Source organism: Heptranchias perlo, chromosome X, assembly GCF_035084215.1.
Source record: "Heptranchias perlo isolate sHepPer1 chromosome X, sHepPer1.hap1, whole genome shotgun sequence".
NCBI lineage: Eukaryota > Metazoa > Chordata > Chondrichthyes > Hexanchiformes > Hexanchidae > Heptranchias > Heptranchias perlo.
Genome location: NC_090370.1, coordinates 21,253,922 through 21,264,428, shown reverse-complemented (window position 1 = coordinate 21,264,428; position 10,507 = coordinate 21,253,922). Strand labels below are relative to the sequence as shown.

Here is a 10,507-nt window from a genome sequence, read left to right as displayed (position 1 = left end):
TGGGACGGGGGATTTACAGCTGAATAGGAACGAGGAGGGAGAGTGTGTGGGACGGGGGATTTGCAGCTTAATCGGAACGAGGAGGGAGAGTGTGGGACGGGGGATTTGCAGCTTAATCGGAACGAGGAGGGAGAGTGTGGGACGGGGGATTTTCAGCTCAATCGGCACAAGGAGGGAGAGTGTGTGGTACGGGGATTTACAGCTGAATGGGGACAATGAGGGAGAGTGCGAGACGGGGAATTACAGCTGAATGGGAACAAGGAAGGAGAGTGTGTGGGACGGGGGATTTACTGCCTCATTGGAACAAGGAGGGAGAGTGTGGGACGGGGGATTTTCAGCTTAATAGGCACAAGGAGGGAGAGTGTGTGGTACGGGGATTAACAGCTTAATGGGGACAATGAGGGAGAGTGCGAGACGGGGAATTACAGCTGAATGGGAACAAGGAAGGAGAGTGTGGGACGGGGGATTTACAGCTTAATAGGAACAAGGAGGGAGAGTGTGGGACGGGGGATTTACAGCTTAATCGGAACGAGGAGGGAGAGTGTGGGACTGGGGATTTACAGCTTAATCGGAACGAGGAGGGAGAGTGTGGGACTCGGGATTTACAGCTTAATCGGAACGAGGAGGGAGAGTGTGGGACTGGGGATTTACAGATTAATAGGAACAAGGAGGTAGATTGTTGTGGTACGGGGATTTACAGCTGAATGGGGACAAGGACGGAGAGTGCGAGACGGGGGACTTCCAGCTGAATGGGAACAAGGAGTTAGAGTGTGGGACGGGGGATTCACAGCTTAATAGGGATAAAGAGGGAGAGTGTGGGACGGGGGATTTGCATCTTCTTGGGACTATGGAGAAAATAATGTTCCACACAAACTGAAACTGTCTGTTCTGAATTTCTATCCTGTACTTACAGTGATCACTTATATAATTTATGAGGATCGATGCATAGACTAGGCTTGTCTTTACTTGAATATACAAGATTAAGGGGTGATCGAATTGAGGTGTTTCAGATGATTAAAGGACTTGATAGGGTCGATACAGAGAAACCGTTTCCTCTGTTGGGAGAGTCTCGAACAAGGGGGAATCACCATAAAATTAGAGCTGGGCCGTTGAGGGGTGATGTCAGAAGGAATTCTTCACACAAAGGGTAGTGGAAATCTGGAACTCTCCTCACTCCAAAATGCTGTTGAGGCTGGGGGTCAATTGAAAATTTGAAAATTGAGATTGATAGATTTTTGTTTGGCCAGGGTATTAAGGGTTATGATACCAAGCTGTGGCGGAATGGTTCACTCCTGTTCCTATGTTTCCAGATGCAGCCACCCGCAATAAGGTTGTGGATGGCAAGGTCCTTGTTCACAAGTGAACGGACATCTGGTGGGAGATGCGGAGAGAGGAGAGAACTGGTTAGGGTGTGTCTGTAAATGAAGGAGAAATGTTGACGGGTCAGGTCGTGACTGTAAATGAAGGAGAAATGGTGACTGGTCAGGGAGAGCCTTTAAATGAAGGAGAAATGGTGACAGGTCAGGGAGAGTCTTTCAATGAAGGAGAAATGGTGACGGGTCAGGGAGTGTCTGTCAATGAAGGAGAAATAGTGACAGATTAGGGACCGTCTTTAAATGAAGGAGAAATGGTGACTGGTCAGAGAGAGTTCGTCGCCAAAAGTGGGAGATACCACAGATGGACAGCTTACCGGCAGCAATCGGGAGGGACGGAATGTCGAAATGAGGGGGAGAGCATAAACACCCAGCCAGTGTCAGCATCTTCAGGAGAGGAGAGGGAGGGGAACCACTGAGTGTGGAACTGAACCCAGTCAGAGCCTTGACCATCGTGCTTGGGGGGAGAGGGGTGAGAGAGGGAGAGGAACCAATGAGTGCAGAACTGAACCCAGTCAGAGCCTGGTCATTCGTGGTGGGGGAGGGGGAGAGGTGAGAGTGGGAAGTGAAACAATGAGTGCAGAACTAAACCCAGTCAGAGTCAGCACCGTCAGGGGAGGAGAGATAGGGGAACCAGTGAGTGTAGAACTGAATCCACTCAGAGTCAGCACCGTCAGGGGAGGAGAGATAGGGGAACCAGTGAGTGTAGAACTGAACCCAGTCAGAGTCAGCACCTTCAGGGGAGTAGAGGGAGGGGAACCAGTGAGTGTAGAACTGAACCTAGTCAGAGTCAGCACCTTCAGGGGAGGAGAGAGAGAGAGAGATGGGAACCTTCACCGTGTCGAGCTTCTTGAGTGTTGTTGGAGCTGCACTCATCCAGGCAAGTGGAGAGTATTCCATCACACTCCTGACTTGTGCCTTGTAGATGGTGGAAAGGCTTTGTGGAGTCAGGAGGTGAGTCACCCGCGAATAATGAATAAAATTAAAACTAAAGAAAAAGGCGTACGCTGAGTACATCGACAATAAAGGAAAGGATGGGAAAGGGGAATGTGAGAAGATTGGGATGTCTTACTGCAGTTATACAGTGCCTTGGTGAGACCACATCTGGAATATTGTGTGCAGTTTTGTTCTCCTTATCTGAGGAAGGATGTCCTTGCCACGGAGGGAGTGCAACGAAGGTTTACCAGACAGATTCATGGGATGGCAGGACTGACGTGTGAGGAGAGATTGGGTCGATTCGGCCTATATTCAATAGAGTTTAGAAGAATGAGAGGTGATCTCATCGAAACATATAAAATTCTAACAGGACCAGACAGACTGGATGCAGGGTGGATATTCCCGATGGCTGGGGAGTCCAGAACCAAGGGTCACAGTCTTCGGATACGGGGTATGCCATTTAGAACAGAGACGAGGAGAAATTTCTCCACTCAGTGGGTGGTGAACCTGTGGATTTCTCTCGCACAGAAGGCAGTTGAGGCCAAGCCATTAGATGTATTCAAGAAGGAGATAGATATATTTCTCAATGCTAAAGGGATCAAGGGATATGGGGATAAAGCGGGAACAGGGTACTGAGTTGGACGATCAGCCATGATAATTTTGAATGGTGGAGCAGGCCCGAAGGGCCGAATGGCCTACTCTTGCTCCTATTTTCGATGTTTCTATTGATCACAGAGACCAGCAAGGTGGGCAGGACATTGGAAGGAGAGATCGAAGAAGATATGAAGACATTTAAGACATGAAGGGAATTCAGGAGAAACTTCTTCACCCAGAGAGTGGTGAGAATGTGGAACTCACTCCCACAAGGAGTGGTTGGGGCGAACAGCAGATAAAGACATGAGGGGGAAAGGAATAGAAGAATAGGGTGAGATGAAGTTGGGAGGGAGGAGGCTCGTGTGGAGCTTAAACACCGGCATGGCCTTGATGGGCCGAATGGCCTGTCCCTGTTCTGTACTCTCAAAGTGATTCCATGTAATTAACCTTCACTGCTCTCGGGGGAACAACCCGAGCTTCTTCAGTCTTTCCCCGGAACTGGAGTCCCTCATCCCTGGCACCATTCTAGTCAATTTCCTCGTCACCCACTCCTCAGTTTAAAGAGCTGCCTGGCACACTCTCCTCCTCACATGTTGTCCCCGCAAACCCCCGCCCCCTACCAAGCCCGAGGGCACTGAGCCCCTGTCCAGCCGAGGTCAAAGGCAAGAAGTCGAACCTCAGCAGCAGGCCCGAGCTCGAGCCTGGGATTTTCCGAATCTCTGGGGATCAGCGCTGGACGGTGCATTAGCCCAGCCGTCTGAGGGAGCTGTCCCCAGGCTCTCTGAGTGGGGACCCAGGGGAGAATATTGGCAGGAGGGAAATATTGACGTTTTTTCTTGAACTTTGATTGGTGACTGACCCGTCTCACCCACCCCCAGTGTGAGGCAAGGCAGCCACGTGACCAAAGAGGCGCAAAGACCCAAAGGAGCCGAACAATAACCCAAAGACAGCGCGTGGGCCGGGATCGTGACGAGCGCGGTCACACAAACTGGCCAACCTTGAAAAACAACCTTGGTAAAGGGGTCTCGTGGTTCGACGAGTGATGTTTTAACAAGCTGACCATCTGGAATTCTTTGAAAAACAACTCTGTTAATCTAGAAGGGTCTCATTAATATTGTTCCGTTTGCAGATTGAGGTTCCTGCACATGAAGACCCCATCAGAAGGCTGGTCAGCCTCACCCTCCCCAGCGAGGTGGGCGGCCTGAGGAGGCGAGGTCTGATTCCCCCATTCAATACTCTCGCCCAGTCTGTCAGCCATCTGCGCACACCCATCCATAGTTACGCCGGTTACCTCAGACACAGGCGGTCCATGCTCTCCCACCCGCTCATTACCTCCAACACACACTCTCCCCCCCCCACAACCCGAGCCTCCCAGACCCTCCCCTCTCACACACACACAGATTGTCTGTCTCTCTCTCTCTCTCTCTCCCCCCGCCTCCCATTGGCTGTCTTTCTCTCCCTTCCCCATGTTTGACCTGACGCCATGATGTGGTCCTGAGTTAATGTTGAGGACTCCCAGGGACACTCGCTTCGAGATATTTATGACTGTGCTGCCATCGCTGGTTGGTCTGTGCAGCCGGAGGGACAGGAGCTCCCCAGGGATGGTGATGGAAGAGTCGGGGACTTTGGCTGAAAGCTCTGATTCGATGAACATGGCTGTGTCAGGCTGTTACTTGACTTGTCTGTCGGACAACTCTGACCAATTTTTGGCACAAGTCCCGAGATGTTGGTGAGGAGGACTTTGCGAAAGGAACCGCTGGGATTTAACATGAGCGAAATGCACCAGCTGTGATTTGAACTCAGAAATACTTCGGTTGATTAGACAGGTGTTTTAACCACGAAGCCACGGCACCCACATAAATTTAATTATTTCCGAACGTTATGGTATTGATACATTTGCCAAGCCACTTTGTTGCGCCTTCTCCCTCAATACGTCTGCGCAATAACATCTATCTTTTGTTCGTCGGTCTCTGCAAGGGAAACCATGGGTATCAGTCATGACCTTCTCTTCCTTATCCCCTGTCAGTACATCTTATATCTCGCTCTATTCATCCTGTTGTATTCCCACACACTCTCCAGACTATCTGGTCTTATCCTATTGCATTTCTCATCTCTTCCCACAAAATGTTGGTGAGTAATGCCTGTGAGACACTCCTGTGGGTGACCTCCGACAAATACTGCACAATAGTTTAATGTGTGTGTGTTTTGTATTTGGAAATGTGTATTAGCGCTAGTCTACTTGGTGCATCTATTCTCACACAAACGGCAATGCAACTTCAGAGCATTTAAATTTTAGAAAGTCTTACTTGATAAGACAAGTGTAAGGAATCTTACAACACCAGGTTATAGTCCAACAGTTTTATTTTCAAATAGAACTGTTGGACTATAACCTGGTGTTGTAAGATTCCTTACATTTGTCCACCCCAGTCCATCACCGGCATCTCCACATCATGGTTTATAAGACAAGTTGTCCCTCTCCATTTCAACAAAATATAAACAATCCAGGGATACAGACTTAAAACACCGGTGTCGGATTGGTATTAATAGCTTTCAAGCCCATTTTGATTGCACAAAACTTATGGAGGGCCATAACAAAAGTTCAATACAATAACGACACGGATGGGATTCGGACCCATACCGACAGAGCACAATGGATTCGCCGAACATTTCTGAATCCAAACAGTAGAAATAAAGTCACTTTGACACTATGTCCTGCCCGTGCACCCAGATCTACAATTTTGAAAATGTGGAGTCAATTCCTGAAAGCAAAGTAATTTAGGGATTTCTGTTCCATCCGACTGTTCGAAACGGTCGGGTGCAAAACATTTCGGGCGCACGTCGGACAAATTTTCACCCAGCGAGTAAAACGACCGCGGCAGGACTCGAACCTGCAATCTTCTGATAACAACTCGAGTTAATACCGAAGTCAGACGCCTTATCCATTAGGCCACGCGGCCGATGACGAATGGATTCACCAAATGATCCTAAACGCTGGGCAGAGATGGTTCATACACTGCTTGTCTCTTTCTCTTCCTTTCGCTTTGTTGACGTTGTTCATTTATTGTTTTCTCTCTTGCAGCAAGTTGGCTCCACTGTTTCCGACTGATCCGGAAACTGACAACTGAACTCCCGCCGGGTCTCCGAGAAACCGTCAATCAGAATAAACAATGTTCAAATCTTTGATCAAAACGTTTTGCCTTGAAAGCAATCGCTTTCGCACTCAGTCTGCAAAATGAAGAGACGGGAAATAAAACAAAGTCAAATCGGGAAACTGAAAATGTGCACGGAGAACAACACCGAGCGGAGAATGTGAACAGAATTTACTATCCAAGCCTGAGGGGCCCAGTGGCCTCATCCTTTCCTGTAAAATACGAACAATCCCCAATTCCGCCGGGTGAGATTATTATTTTCTGGTTTTCTTTTTTTTTGGTAAATAGAAACGCGGACGGGGTCCCGCACCACGGGGTAAAGCGCTCAGTGTTAATGTTAATATTGAGCACGGTATTCTATCCGTGTAATAATAAATTCGCGGGTTTCTTGCGATATGTTCGACTGTGTCTTTAATCAGGGCAGGGAATATTTTGCTGGTTTAGTGATATTCATTTTTCAGGAAATTAGTGAACTCGTCTCGAAACATGAATTTTCCAGTTTCTGTTTCGCTAAATAGAGTTGAGGTGCAGATCAGCGATGAGCTGCTGTGACTCCGCCGCGCCGGTTTAACCGGAATTAGACGTTTCACTGAATTGAAGTGAACCGTCTCAATCCGGTTTATTTCTTTATTTCTAACATTGTTTATTTTGAGTGACAGATTTATCGAAAATTCATTGAGAGTTCAGTTGTCAGTTTTCTGATCAGTTGGAATCTGATGAAGATAAAAATAAGGAAAGAAAAACATTACAAAGGTCCAAACTCGAACTGATAGGGTAATTAGTTCTCCCTGCTACCCTGTTCAATATTTATCCCTCCAGCAACATCACTATAACACATTATCTGGTCATTGTCACATCGCTGTGTTTGGGATCTTGCTGTGTGCAAATTGGCTGCCTCGTTTCCTACATGTCAGCAGTGACTACACTTCAACGAGTGGTTTGTTTTCTGTAAAGCGCATTGGGACGTCCGAGTTGTGAAGAGGGCAATCTAAGTGGACTCGTTCTTCCTGTGGCCCCATGTGTCAGGTACCATATCCGAATCCTGTCGACTGGCACACACAGGAAACGTTGGGGGGGGGGGGGGGGGAATTGGATCAGTGCCGTTTTTGGGCGCAGGTCGCGTGATGCGCTGTTACTCCGCGCCCAATGACCCTTGGGCACGCAGGACGCAAGATCCGGCTGGCCCGATGACTCACCTGCATTCAGTGGTCCATTCCGGGCCTTGCACGTGGGATCTTTGCAATTCACACTTTCCACCGCCCGGGGGAGCTCAATCTCTTAAAGGGAGGATGTTTCTTCGAAATCGCTTGAAGGCAGCTGGGACCTGTTATTTGCTTAAAATAACAGTCCACTGTCTAAACGGAGTCTGAACAGAGATTAGACGTTGTACACGTAAAACATAGATGCAGGTACATCCCTATGTTTGCACACTGATGAGTTATGTTCAAACATTGAATAAAAGTTATACACCACCAAATCCCACATCCTCCGATCTGCACGCCAGACCTCACCAATCTGCCGATCTGAGTTGGTACCAGTCCTGGAGGGTGCATGCACCAAGGTTCTCTGCTGATGCTCAGAGTCGGTGGTGCAGGAGTTGAACAGAAGGAGGAGCATGATGTATCCGCAGGGGTGGGTGAGGGCAAGAGGCCCTCCAGACAGATATCCAAAAGGCAGTTGGAGGCAGCGGGGGACGAATTCAATGCCAGGCGCACAACATCATGAACATGGATGCAGTGCAGGAAGAAGTTCAATGCTTTGACATGAGTGGTCAAGCTGAGTGAGGGCAATTCTCAAGTTTCATCTCCGACCAACTGCACCATGCAATACACCCCCCATCCCCCAAATACCAACAAACTCTTTCCATCAGTACTCAACTCTTGTAACCAGAGGCTTCCTCTCACTCTTACACATTACCACTGTTGCAAGCCGCCCACCCACAACTCATAGGTGACACACGCTGGCAGCTATTCAACAATGACAGGCCCATCACCCAGACACACGTCCCGCTTTCTTGCAGGTGAAGGTGGCGCATATCAGGAGGCAGCAAGTGGCAGTGGCATTTAGATATGGACCTGTGACCTAACTCCATATACCCGGCTTAGCCCAATATCCCTTATTACCCTTGGTTCACAGAAATCTATCAATCTCAGATTTAACATTCACAAGTGAGCTGCCATCAACTACCATCTGCAGAAGTGCGTTTCAAACGTCTCCCACCCTTTGCGTATAGAAGCCGAGGTGAAGTGAACGCAACACACCTGGAGAAAAGAAAAAGTCTGAAGATGTTTTGCAGATTGAAGCTAAATATGAATTTATCCCAATTCACGCGATGTCATGAATGCAGAAAATGCTGCTGCATTGGGTGGTAATCGAATGCCCGCTTCCCGTGTGGCAGGCAAGAATTCGACCACGAAAACACCAATAGCCGAACGGCAATTGGCTGCATGTATCCACTTGGAAACCTGTCTGAAAGAACATACAACCTTCCAGGCCGAAAATGAGGGTGTTTAATGAGAGTATTAATACCACGCGGCCTTAGCAACGCAATCGGTCAGCACGTGGTATTATATAATATTATCAGGCTCGAGGAATGCCGAAGTGTTGAGTTCGATCTTTTGCTTCTGAACATTTCCACCGGAGTTCAAGGTACAGCTGGTCTGTTCCATTGAGCTTCTCCTTCTTACTGTTCTCATGTGGGCACTTTGGGTCCTCTGGCCGGCCATATTGAAATAGCAGGTGTGAGTTTAGTTGTCAATCGGCCGGAGAGAGAGGCGATTTGCGACAGCATGAAATGGCAAAAGAGGCGGCACGAGATCTTTAAATCTGAAGAACCGAACACACAATTCTTCTTTTCGTGAAACAGACATTCTTCTGTTTGAAATGTCGTGTAAAGAATATGGGGATCGGGCGGGAAAATAGAGTCGAGGTCGAAGATCAGCCATGATCTTATTGAATGGCGGAGCAGGCTCGAGGGGCCGTGAGGCCGACTCCTGCTCCTATTTCTTGTGTTCTGATGTTACAGCTGACCTGCTCCTCGTGGCTTCGCTGTTTGTTTTGCAATATCCAGCCCCACCTATCCGCTTGATCCAGTTTGTTGCTCACACTTTCACATTCAAATGGTTTCCAATCCCAGGTTGTTTAGATAAAAATAGCGGAGTGCAGAAGGTTCATCGTCCGCAGGAAGACCAGCGGTGGAAGGAATGAAAGCAGCGATTTTGCTTCGCCACCAATGAGGAAACGCTCACTTTTCCTTTATTTTTCGTTGTTCTCTCTCAGACCAAACTTTGGGGAAAATGAAGCGAACTTCAGTGACTGTAAAATCACCAGGGGTTCTGGCTGCACAAGATGAAATTGGAAACATCGCCATCTGAGAGGCTGAAATGGTTCACATTGTTCACGAGTTTCGTTAAGAGGCAGCACGGATTGATTTGTAGCGCTGAATGTCTCTGCATTCCACCGCCCACGTCGATGATGCTGGAAGTGTCTGCAAGGAGTGGGTGGGATGAAAAAGAGCGGAGCTGCAGGCGGGAGCGGACCTGGGAGAGAGCGCAGGACTCGGAGACTGCTCAAGGCCCAGGCTCGAAGGCCGACCCGCACTCCGAGCGGCACAGAGGCAATCGGTGAAAAAAAACAAGGAGTGACGTCACTGGTGATTGGCCGGTGAGTCTTCGATTTTTTTCTCTGAGTTTGGAAATTGGGTAAAGTTGAATTAAAAGCTTGAAATGTAAAACTACTGGAAGCTCATTAAAATTAAAGCTTAAACTACTTAACTCGAGTAATATAACCAAAAAAAGCCGTATTTAAGGTTTTTCCTTTGTTGACGTTAATCTAATAAATTAAGGCATGGCAGGGCAGCTCAAACCTGTCGAATGCACGACCTGTGCCATGTGGGAACTCCAGGACTCTTCCCGTGTCCTGGACAAGCACATGTGCAGGAAGTGTCGTCAGCTGGTGGAGCTCGAGCTCCGGGTTAGTGCAGAATTCCCCTGAGGGCATCTCAATCTCCAACCAGTATTCAGTTCTGGGTAATGGTGAGGGAAAGGGTTCCTCTGGGGAGTGCAGACAGAGCCAAGTCCAAAGCATCATGGGAGGCTCAGCTGTAAAGTGGGGGGAGGAGAAAGGTCACGAGACCAATAGTGATCGGGGATTCTATAGTTCGGGGAGCAGACAGGCGTTTCTGCGGCCGCAAACGTGATTCCAGGATGGTCTGTTACCTCTCTGGTGCCAGGGTCATGGATGTCACTGAGCGGCTGCAGGACATTCTGAAGGGGGAGGGTGAACAGCCAGAGGTCGTGCTCCATATCGGTACCAACGACATAGTGAAAAAGAGGGATGAGGTCCTGCAAGCAGAATATAAGGAGTTAGGAAATGAGTTAAAAAGCAGGACCTCAAGGGTAGTAATCTCAGGATTACCCCCAGTGCCACGTGTTAGTGAGTATAGGAATAGGAGAA

General features: G+C 48.5%; 1 non-coding gene across 1 annotated transcript; it reads right to left on the bottom strand.

Annotated features, from left to right (window-relative positions):
• Positions 1-5,770: 5,770 nt before the first annotated feature.
• trnar-ucg (transfer RNA arginine (anticodon UCG)) lies at positions 5,771-5,860 on the bottom strand. Its single transcript is given in 2 exon segments — positions 5,771-5,806; positions 5,824-5,860. It is a non-coding gene; the product is annotated as a tRNA-Arg (tRNA).
• Positions 5,861-10,507: the final 4,647 nt, after the last annotated feature.